A 12,186-nucleotide genomic window follows, 5' to 3' on the forward strand; every position below is an offset into this window, starting at 1 on the left:
CATTATTAAAAACTTAAATTTTTTTAAAATTTCCGAAATTAATTGGAATGTTTCGTTGAATGACAAAGGACCAACGTTTAATAGTCTTCAGAACTTTTAACGAATTATTTAGCGAAATTTTTCTACGAAAATAATAAAAACAATTATAAAAATTGAAAAACCCGACTGCCAAAAAATAAAATGAACTAAAAAAAAAAGAAAAGGTATAGAAATAAAGGAATAAGCATCGTTATGCAGTATTTAATTAAATAAGATAATGTAAAATTATATTCAGCTCTTTGATGACTGCGATTATGTAAAATATAAAATATACGGTAACTAGGGCTTATTTGCCTAGTTACCTAGCTGTTTGGTTTGTTTACTCGTTTACAACGACGTGTGTCGAATTAATTACTTTTTGCAATGAACTACTACTGTTGACTTTCGTTTTTATTTTTGGTTGCTTTTGATTTTCTTTTGTTGTTGGAATCATGACCAACACAGAAAGGTCAGAGGGTGCGATGAGGAGGGATTTTCTCCGATATCTTGGGGGGGACGGTCCCCCAAAAGGATAGCTTCTCGTTTCCAACTGCGGAAAGTTCTCTCCAACAGCAGTGGCTGTGAAAGCCTAGCGGAGATGGTAATAAAAGAGATTCGACTTGCAGATCGGCTAGTATACAGGCGAAAAGAGAAGAAGAAGGGAGAAGCGTCAGCTCAGCGAAGGCAGAGGGTTGTCGACTCACTGTTCTGGCCTCTGTGGGTGCGTCGGGTAGCAGGGCTACTGAGAGAGATTTTCCGCCCCTAACGATGAAGTTGGGTGGCGACGTTGAGGACGATGGGCCGACAGTTTCAAGGACGGTGGGGAAACATAGGCTGCGGCTTTCCACCCCAACAACAGGAAAAAAAAGGAGAGATGAAAAATCTAAGGCCGGAAGTAGAAGTTCCCTGTCAGGACGCCTCAGATCTCGAACGTGGTTTTGTCTCCCGCATGGAAGAGGGGTGGCCAGGGGAAGCGAAATCCGCATTGTGCCACCGGAGGGTGGTACAATGCAGATCTTCGGAAACGAAACAAGTATTTGGCGCTTAAAACTGGAGTTTTACTTCGGTATGTCAAAGAACCGAGCTTACTTGTCCGCCAAACGCAACAACTAAGCTGGAAATAAAGGAGTGCTCCTGCAAAATGGAAGGTATTGCCCGTATGGCGGAAATTTTTAAAGACGTGCTTGACGACACAACTGTGGGGCCACAGCAAGGCGGCCTACATAACTGGACATGGTGGATGAGGCCACATAGACTTATTTTATCATTACGCATGTGGCCTCACAGACACCAGACGGGGAACGCCAGCAGAACATGACTAGGACGGGTGAGGATTTAAGTCGGGCGATCGATGATGAGGCCACGACTTAGACCTCGGACGGCTGATTTTGAGGAGCCAAGTTCTATAATGGCGCAGACAGAAGTGGCCAGTACTTTACGCACGGTAAGGCCGGCCATATTCGTAAAGATTGTAAGCAGGAGCCTCGATGTACATCCTACAAGTTGTACGGTCATGTGCCCGTAGGTCGAGGATGCAAGATGGGTCCACCTGCAGCAGGAGTTTTGTCTTCACGTTAACGTCATGGGTCATGGTGTCTTTGAGGAACAGCTCCACCCGGGAGGAGTGGGAGGCTTCGGTCTTCCACCTTCAATGATCAATGATCGGGTGGGGACTCCTTTGAGATATCATTGGTGGAAATGTAAGACTGTAGTTCCGATGGGGGAATCCTTTTTGGGGGGTTCTCCTCTAGAGGCGAGGTGTCAAGACCGGAATCCCGGTGGGGAGTTCCCTTTTGGAAACTCTTCGTTTGAGACATGGCGTTGAAGAAGACCAAGTCCCGGCCCGACTGCCTGGGCGGGGCCTTGCGTCCTTCCGAGGTAGTTAGAGACAAAGGCAATCTCCCCCCCCCCCCGCGGGCGATGAAACTATAGATGTATATAAAAAATAAAATAGAAAAATAAAAAATAAAATAATGGGTGACCAATCAACTTTCAAACGGTTTTAATTTGTTTTAAATATATTTTTCTTGTTGTACAAAGTCTTAAATCAATAAGAAAATTTTGTCCAACGAAAATTTCTAAATGGATTCGGAGGCTCTTTAATATAGGATAATTACAATTCAGAACTCTTTAATGTAGGCCAATTACTTTATTCAGTCCCCCGACTGCGTTTAAAAATTTAATAAAATTAATAATAATTAAATTTTCTGCACTTCTGTTTAATTTTTATTAAACCGCTTCAGCAATTACAATTTAGTGGTATGTAAACCTTTTTCACTATTTTGTAAGTTTTTGTGAAGAAAAAATGCACTCATAATAACGTAGTAAAAAAAAAAATCTGTTTTAATGTGGCTAACAAACATTTTTTTTTTTAATGTAGCTTATCATGATATTAATATTGCTTTCTAGTTATTAACGAAACCAGAAAGTTTGTTTCTAAAAATAGCGTAAGATATGCCCAGTCAATCGTCAACGCTTAGACTGTTTTAACAAATACGCACAATGACTGGCAAGTATTTTTATCCAGCGTATTTAATATGAATACAGATTATTTATGACTTTTTATTTTAAATATTAGTTAACATTATTTTTAGTTTATATGTATAAAACACAAATTACATTTTTTTAGAGTAAGATTTTCTTCACTTTCTCTATAATTGTTGAATAATGAAAATGTTGGATGAATAAGTGAAATCTACCTCGTACGGTTAAACTTGATGTATGAGGAAATGTCATAAATATCCCATTTTTCCTTAGTCACGTCAAGAACTTTCTGGAGTAAAAAAACCTTTATATTATAGGCAAATAAATAAATAATTTATTTACTTATTTATGAAAATACATACTTTTTCAAATACGTTTAAGATTAAAGAAGAAAAATAAAATAGAGTCCCAATAAATAAGTACATTACCTGTTTAAGAATAGAGTATTTTAAATTACAAACCCCTCCACTTTCTAACAATTAATCATTCGGAGCTAATAAAGCAGTTCCTTCTGTAAAATCTTTGGCGTACTCAGAGCAGGGGTTCTGAAAGCACAGGTTCCATTTGATTTACAAGAATATTGTATTTTTTTTTTAAATTTTAGAGAATTAACACTATTTAATCATTTTAATTATTTATATATATATATATATATATATATATATATACGCTTTGCTCGCTCGACTGTCAAGCCAAGGGGCTTCGCCCCCTGGACTTCCAGGTATATTTAATACCTGGAAGGTATTACCTGGAAGGTCTCGGGGTTCTCCGGGGCTTCCCGCGGGATTCCGGTATCGAATCCAGGGCCGTAGACCTTGTTTCGCTCGACATTACTGTCTAGCCAGGGAGGCCGCTGCTTGGACCCCGAAGCCACAATACTCGCTTCGTTTGCCCTTTCAGTCCAATTGAGTCAATGAGGGCTAGGGCCTCGATCTATATCTTTAAACCTTCTCTGGAATAACACGAATGTATTCTGTAAATTGGAAAGCAATCGGTCGGTTGGTTCTCGCATGATGCTGTTGCAAACAAAAAACAGACAAACTACGGAATTATATATGACATGTACTCAACTTTTATATTTCAAAAAAAACAAAAACAGAATATGATAAGAAATTATACTGAAGAAATTAATTATTAGAAAGCTTTTCTAACAATAGGAAGAACTTCATGTATACGTTTCTTTTCATTTTTATATTTTTACCCCGTTTTTAAAACTATTACTTTTCCCCTTAACATATTCTACTTATTTCGTTGTAAAAATATACATTGGTGTATCCCGTCACGAACTGAGCTCCTCATTTTACAAGTAATTAACGATTTAACCATTACTTTAGTATAAATCTGAAAGAAAAAAAAACAGAATAACATTAATTATAACTTGATGTACATAATTTTTATGATAAGAAGAAAAAAGCATAAAACTATTATTAGTTAATACAATAAGACAAGAAAATTAAATATCGGATATAGAAAATAAATAGGTTTTAGTTTATGCAGTATATATTAGCGTAGGGTAAAACAAGCACATTACCACCCCGTAAAAGTTAAAGCAAAAGTTGATCGATCATCAGTCAAAAGTGTTCACACCCTTATCGTCAATACTAATTTGTGAAGAGTAAAAATGGATTGACCCCAAACGATAGGATAAGCAAACCGCAAAACAAAGGGAGTAAGGGTAAAAGAAAAGAGAGAAGATAAAATAGAACAGCGGTAGACGCGAGAGGGGAAAGGTTCAAGGTAAACACAAACAGGGGTCAATTAACCCCAGGGGAACCATTAGAGGATGACAGCAACTGTTAGCTTTTCACACCAACAGACTACACACCTCTCTACTTACTTACTTACTAATTGACGATGCACGCGCCTAAAACTCACCGCTTACCCTTCCTCCTATGACCAGTAGTTTATACTTGTACTACCTTGTATAGCGGCAACACCGATTCGGTGCACTCTATCAGATTCCCCTTCCGCCAATGTAAACATGTGACTAACACGGTATACGTAAAATAGAAATAATAAAAAAATCTGTCAAATTAAAACCACATATCCGGTACAAATTAAGGAACCGTTTGCGTACAAACGCGCGCGCACGCAATCTCTCATAAAAAAAATTTAATAAATTGTTTATTAAGGTAAAAAAAGTTTTGAAATTTTTTTCTTATTAAATTGTTTTCACCTTCAAAAAGCTCGTATCAATTTCGCTGAAATTTACCTGCACTTCAATAGAGGGATTATTATTATTATTATTGAGAGTAAATTTATATCATTTGTAAAATTAGCACAAATCACTCCTGTTATCAATCGTTTTTAAAATAATTTTTTTTCATACAATTATAATTTAACCTCTATCACTGAAACAATGTTTAAAAAGCTATTTTCAAAATAACAGAAATAGAACATTCGTTCACATCAACAAAATGTTAAAACTAAAAAAAAATTTATAATAAATTTGTTGAAAAAAATTATTAGCTTTCAGGGTTATTTAAAATTTGGATTGAAAAACCAGAAACTGTTGATCATATAAAAAAATCTGATGTGAACACCACATGACTTCCTTCTACGCCTATTGAATTACATATACATATTGTTTAAATATTTGTACATATTAGTACATAAAATTTGTTATATATATATATTTTTTATTATTATTTTTACGCGTTCAACTCCACGCGGTGGACAGATATGATTCGGGCCCTGGAGCATTCGTTCCATGTGCCTCAATAACTTCTCAAAATGGTAAACGCATACCTGAGGAACCGCGGTCTCATTTACGAGACCGCAGCAGGCTGGCGTAGGACTACGATCACGTCAGGGGCGGCGCAGGGGTCGATTCTCGGCCCCGACCTTTGGAACGCCGTTTCGATAGCTTGCTGAGGCTGGAGATGCCTGAAGAATCTGCCTTGATTGGGTACTGACGACGTTACGTTACTTGTCGGAGACCGCGACGTGGAGCGCGCCCAACTGAGGCTCAGTCGAGCCATGCACAGAGTCGGTGCCTGGCTGGACGATCATGGATTGTCTCTAGCCCTCAGCAAAACGGATATCGTAGTTCTCACGAAGAAGCGTATCGACACCCTTCTCTCCCTGCGGGTCGGGGTAGAGGTTGTCGAGACCAAGCCGGCCGCAAAGTACCTCGGTATGATGATTGACCGGAAACTCAGCTTTACTGAGCAGTTTCATACAGCCACGGACAAAGCTGCGAGAGTCGTACTGCTCTCAGCCGGCTTATGGCGAATGTCGGCGGACCGAAGGCCAGTAGACGGCGATTGCTGATGGCCTTCTGCTGGCCATTAAGAGTTGCGAGAAACTGGAAGCGGCAATTTTTAACGGGTCACGGGTACTTCCGCGCTTACCTCCATGTCATAGGGAAAGCGCCGTCTCCCGACTGCCTGTATTGCCCAGGTGTACGGGACGACGCTGAGCACACCTTTTTCAAATGTGCTCGGTGGGCGGCAAATCGAGGGACACTAGAGGCGGGTCTCGGAGCACTGAGTCCCCACAACGTGGTTGCGATGATGCTCCGTGACTTGAGCGGCTGGGAAAGTGCAGCCCGATTCGTCGGCAACATTCTCAGGGCCAAAAAGGTTGACCTGGATAGTCCTGAAAATTAGGTAGCACCTAATCAGGCTAGTATAGGAGGACTCGACCGGAAGTAATGTGTTAAACGGTTCCGGGTCGAGTCCTGGTAGAAAGGGGGGGTGGTTTTAGTCGGTAGTCTGCTGATAGTGATTGGATAATACCATCAGCGGGAGCCCGACACTCTGTGTGTAAATGCATTTCCACCTCCCTCCACAAAAAAAAAATTATTATTATTATTATTATTGAATTACTATTAATCGTATTTTTTTTTACTGGTTAATAATTATTAATAAATCAATATATTTAAATTTAAAAAAAAGAAGATAAAGTCTGATTCGAACCGATGTGCCTTCCCCTTGTAAGAACCAAATATTTCATTGATTAAAATTTTATTTGACTATAACTCTGGAACCAATGAAATTAAGTACCACTTGTGATATATCGTTGAAAATCTCTAGATGAGGGCTTATTACTGCAGTTAAGAAAATATCAAAAATCCAAATTTTTGGGGATTTTGGGCTTTTTTGGACACTTCTGGTTCAGTCGATTGCAATCGAAATGGGACGTGCATAACTAGATGTTACAACATTCCTAAATCCAAAATTTGTACATCCTACGGCTAAACGTTTTTGAGTTATGCTAGATACATACGTACGTACGTACAGACGTCACGCCGAAACTAGTCAAAATGGATTCAGGGATGGTGAAAATGGATATTTCTGTTGAAATTTGGAAACCGAAATTGTTCGAGATCACAATATTCACTTTACTTCATACCAGGAAGGAAAAAGAAAATTATATTTTTTTAGAAACTGGGAATATTTTTTTTAATTTTCCAATATTCATATATAGGTCAAGCTTAATAAATTTTTTTAAAGTAAACTTTTCTCTAAATTTAACAATCCCTCAATAAAAAGTAAAACAAAAACGTAAAACTTTTCAAAAAATCTTTCTTTGTTTAAGATCCGGGATTTATAAATTTAAAAAATTGTAGATATATTTTGATAGCTATATATATGTAGTAGAAAATACGAAACAAAATTTGTTTTCATTTTAAAATCGAAGGGAGACAGTCGTCCTCACGTAAAATACAATTCACACATAAGAACGGTAAAACGATTCCCAGGAATAACAATAATCCCGTGCTCGGCTTATTAAGGAAACAAAGGAGTGAAGCGACTTTCTGTAGCTTTTTTACTGAGCCGAATATACTGTTTCATATCGGTAAGGCAAATCCACAAAAATCAAATTCGGTCTTGCGAGGGACGCAATAACTTTTTATCCACAGAGACTGACTGTATAGTAAACATGAATGTTTTTTTTTTAATTTTTCACATTTAAAAAAAATATGTTGCAAAAATATATACTCTGCTTTTCTAGTAAAAGTTGAGTATATTTTCATTCTGATTCTCATTTAGATTAAAATAATAAAAAATAATTTCAAATTGATAAATCTAATTACAAATATTTTGAAAAATCAATAGAATTACTATCTTTAGGGGATTTATAATTATAACTCTTTACGTTTAAAGCTACATCTTTTTTTTCCCCCCCTTGACTCTGCTCCCCTGGGCCGGTCCGACTGGTTGGTATTACGCCACCCAGGGTAGTGCCTGTTATACTCTAATGGGCCTCCCCACCTACCGGCTGTATGTCCGGCAAGGCAGGTCGGCCCACCGGTCAGGTCTTTTGAGTCTCATTTGCCCTTCTGTATCGCTACGCCATACCTTGGAAAGTCGTGACGCATCGATGGGTCTTTTACACTTGTATAGACCTATTCTCCCTCGGAGTCCCCAGCGGATCCTTGGAACTGACACACCTACGCATGCCAGCCCTCACCACTGGGGCTATCCACCCTACCCTAATCTATTCACTCAGAAGCCCAGTTTCCTCTCGTCTTCGTATTTACTGTTAAGATATTCCTGATAGTTCCTTCAATTCTTTTCCGATTACGAGTAACATGCTCACATGTTACTCGTAATCTCCTCAGGTCTCATCGTTGATAAATTTGTGTCCCGTCTATTTTGTATCCATCTGATGCATTCCTTGAAGGTATGGTCTGCATCGTCCTCAATGCCGCAGTACATACAGGCCGGCGTTTGTCTTCTCCCAACTCTGTGAAGGTAATAATTAAAATTACCGTGGCCCGTAAAGTACTGCGACAAAAAGAAGTCCACCTCCCCGTGTTTTCTATCGATCCAACTCTCAAGGTCAGGGATTAGCTGTTTTGTCCTGCTAGCAGGTCCTACCTCTCTCCACCTTTCTTTCCACCTAGTTATCAGCCTACGCTTAGCCTCCTGAGTTTCCAGTCCTTGCGATATCTCTACCCTGTAATGGGCCATTAAGTCGATTGGAGGTACTGCTGCCAAAACGCAAAGTGCCTCATAGGAGACTGTTCTGTAAGCGGAAACCACTCCCAGCAACAGCCTCCTATGCGTTCTCACAAGTCTATTTTTGTTTTTCTTGATTCGTAATGAAGTCCACCATACAGGCACTGCATACAATAAAGATGATACAACTGCCGATGCTGTCACCTTTCTTTTGTACGCTCTAGGAGCCTTCTTTGTTGACATGATCATATTTAACCCTTTTATCATGTTGTCCGCTTTATTGCATATTCTATTAATATGTTCAGAAAAGGCACAATTTCTCTGAAAGAGAATTCCCAGCTGCATCTACCATGATAACGGCTCACTTTTAGAAACTTAAATCAACAGATCGGCAAAGAAGAATCTAATCGGGACTAGTATTCTTATTTTACTCTTAAAAAGTCTGGGTGTACTATACTCCCAACCTTTTGCTAATCTTAGACAACCAATTTAAATACGAATAGGACATTTTGTCTTTAGATATGATTTCCCTCTTCTTGATAAGAAACATTTTATACAATCTCTAGCTAAAATTTCATTTTAGTAAGAAACCCCTTCATAAAATTTTGAATAGTTTTTATTACAAAAATATTTTTCGACCCATTCAACATATTTTACGATATAAACATAAGCCTAAATTTAAATTCCAAAGTTTTCTAATAACAATTACATCATGAAAAAACAAATTAAACGATGACTGATAATTTCCTACCTTAATATAAAAACCAGAATATTTCAGAATAAGTAGATTTAATAAAATATTTTTAAAAGTAACAAAGTAAACCATACAGAAGAACACAATCGTCTCGGTCATTATCATATTTTGTTAAATTAAAGGAAATCTATTATATCCAAGTTTAAATCTAACAATAATGCTAAAGAATAAATTTCTACCCTTTCTGTTTTACACGCACACGCGCGCATGTACATTTATTTATTATTTCTCTCGCAACACTGATTATTCTGCTGTTAATTGAAAGAATTATTGCATTGCTAGTTATTTTTTACTGTGTTTAAAAATCAATTTAAAATAAATACTTCTTCGATTGCACAAAATTAGAAATGAGATTTTTTTTTAAATTTTGAAGGAATGAATCCAGGTGAGATTATTCCTAGAATGCAGCAGTAATAAGGTGAAAGTTTTTTTTCAGTTTGAATGGAATTAAGATCTATGAATGAATTCATCCCTGTAAAAATAATACCACTCTCAATGATGAACAGCTTTCAATTAAAAGAAAAAAAAATGAAAATATCAAAGCGGTTAAACAAATTATTCAACGATGAAACTATAAATATTAAGTTTTGCGAGTCATTGAAAGTAAAACTCAAGTCTAAAGGACATAAACTTCTAAAAGATGTAACTTTGTTTCAGGGCAACACTCGATCTCGTGCGGGTAATAAAACAATCCTTTATTTTCAAAATCTCGGTTTCCAGCTGTTTGACCAGGTTCCAATTAATTTTCTTTTTTTTCCCCGCTGAAAGAAGAGTAGAGCTAGGAAAGAATCATTTTTGTTCTGATGAAGAGTCATGGAAGCGATTCAAAATTGGCTACGCACCAAACCGAATAGTTTCTTCCAGGAAGGAATTCAAAACTTTGTTAAAAAATAGACTAAGTCCACAGTAGAAGGAACAGATTATGTCGTAAAATAAGCATATTTCTTTATGTAAGTGGAAAAAATTGTTTGATTTTTTTTTTAATTATCTTTTTTGTGTGTGTATATATATATATATATATTGTGTCTGTATATATATATATATATATATATATATATATATATATATATAATTTTTTCCTCAAAATATTATGGGATTCCGTAAGTAAAATCAGTGAAAAATTTGCACATTTCCACTTTTAGCTAACAACTTCTCCATATAATTAATAATTTTGACTCAGTTTTTCTGATTTTTACTTCCTTGTACGAAGTAAGTAGTGATCGCGAAAAATTTCGTTTATCAGATTTCAACGGAAATATCCATTTTGTTTAGTTTCGGCGTGACGTCTATACGTACGTATGTATGTATAAACGTATTTCCTACAACTCAAAAACGATTATACGTAGCATGTTGAAATTCTGGATTTGGGACTGTTGTAACACCTAGTTGCGCACCTCCCCTTTTGATTGCAATCGACTGAACCAAAAGTGTCCAAAAAAGCCCAAAATCCCCCAAAATTTGGATTTTAGACTTTTTCTTAACTGCAGTAATAAGCCCTAATTGACAGCTTTTTAACGATATATCATAAGTGGTACTTATTTTAACTGATTCCAGAGTTATAACCAAATAAAATTTTAATTAATGAAATATTTGGATCTTTCAAGGGGAAGGCACATCGGTTCGAATCCGACTTTTTTTTTTAAATTTATATATTGATTTATTAATGAACCTCTGATTGTAAAAAAATGTTAAAATAAATAAATAGTAATTCAATAATAGCAATAAAAAAAGTATGAAAAAAATCAGAAGTTATTAGTGATATGAGATTTTATGTACTTTTAAAAATGTATATATGTATTTTAATAGGCGTACAAGGAAAATTAGATGAAACATCTGATTATTTAATATTAATTGAAAATTCTAATTTATAACCGTATTATTTTTATTTGTGCATTGTTTCAGTCTAGTTGATAATAAATATCGCTATAAAATTTAGTAATCTCCTGTTTCGTTTTTGTTGATGGTTACACCATAATAATTTAAAAAACATAATATTAGACACATATAAGACTTACTTTTATCTAAAGAGTAATAAAGGGACTTTTACTCTAACCTAATATTTCACGCAAGGTTGTTGAATTAATAATTGTATAGATATTTGATGTTAACAAAACTGATAATTTAGCAATTGTGTAACTGTCCACTTTTATTAAAGAATTTTAGGATCGTATCTCACTTTCAAATGAAATAAATTTAAATAAGTACAGCAAAAATGTGTAATGTAATTTATAGCAGGCTACAAAGAAGTCATTTGTTATCCACATCAGATTTTTTTATTTGAATAATACTGAAATATTAAGCAAAAATTACATTTTACTACGTCCTGACCCCCCCCCCCTCCTAGAAGAAGACAGATAAAACACTGAATTAGCTGTATATTACATGCAAAATTGAGTAAGCTCACAAATTCGCATCGCAGTTTAAACGTGTGGTTTTGAGTCAAGCATTCAATCACAAATCTATTTAAGAGCTGGAATAATGTATTTTTTAAGTACCCAAATAAAACAATACAATTTTATTAAAATACTAAAAATATACTGCTTCATATTCAAATACGTACATAAGATAAATATATTTCGTTTTGTTCTTTTAAAAATAGATCGCTACTCTTATTGCATAAATCCAAGTTTGTGATGAGTCTGTCTGTCCGTTTGCAACAGAATCTCGCGAGAACTAACCGACCAATTGCTTTCAAATACTTCTGTCTTATTCCAGGGAAAGTTTTAATCCATACATGGAGATTCTAGTCCCCTTGGAGGGTGAAGTTGTGAATTTTTCCTCATCAAAAGTCTGTGTACTTTAGTTGTGTCTTTAATTTAATTACTTTTTCAGGTACTTGTAAAGTCTACTCCACTCCCTGGCTAGAAAATAAAACCGAGCGTAGCGAGCCCTTACCGGCTAGTAATTTAATAAAACAAACGTTTTATCAGATATACATAATATAAACTTCTGGATGTTACAATAATCCTTCATGTAACTACCTGTCCCTGTAATACTTCATTTATACATTTTGTTAAACTA

This window comes from Lycorma delicatula, chromosome 8 (assembly GCF_047948215.1).
Source record: "Lycorma delicatula isolate Av1 chromosome 8, ASM4794821v1, whole genome shotgun sequence".
In the NCBI taxonomy this organism is placed as follows: domain Eukaryota; kingdom Metazoa; phylum Arthropoda; class Insecta; order Hemiptera; family Fulgoridae; genus Lycorma; species Lycorma delicatula.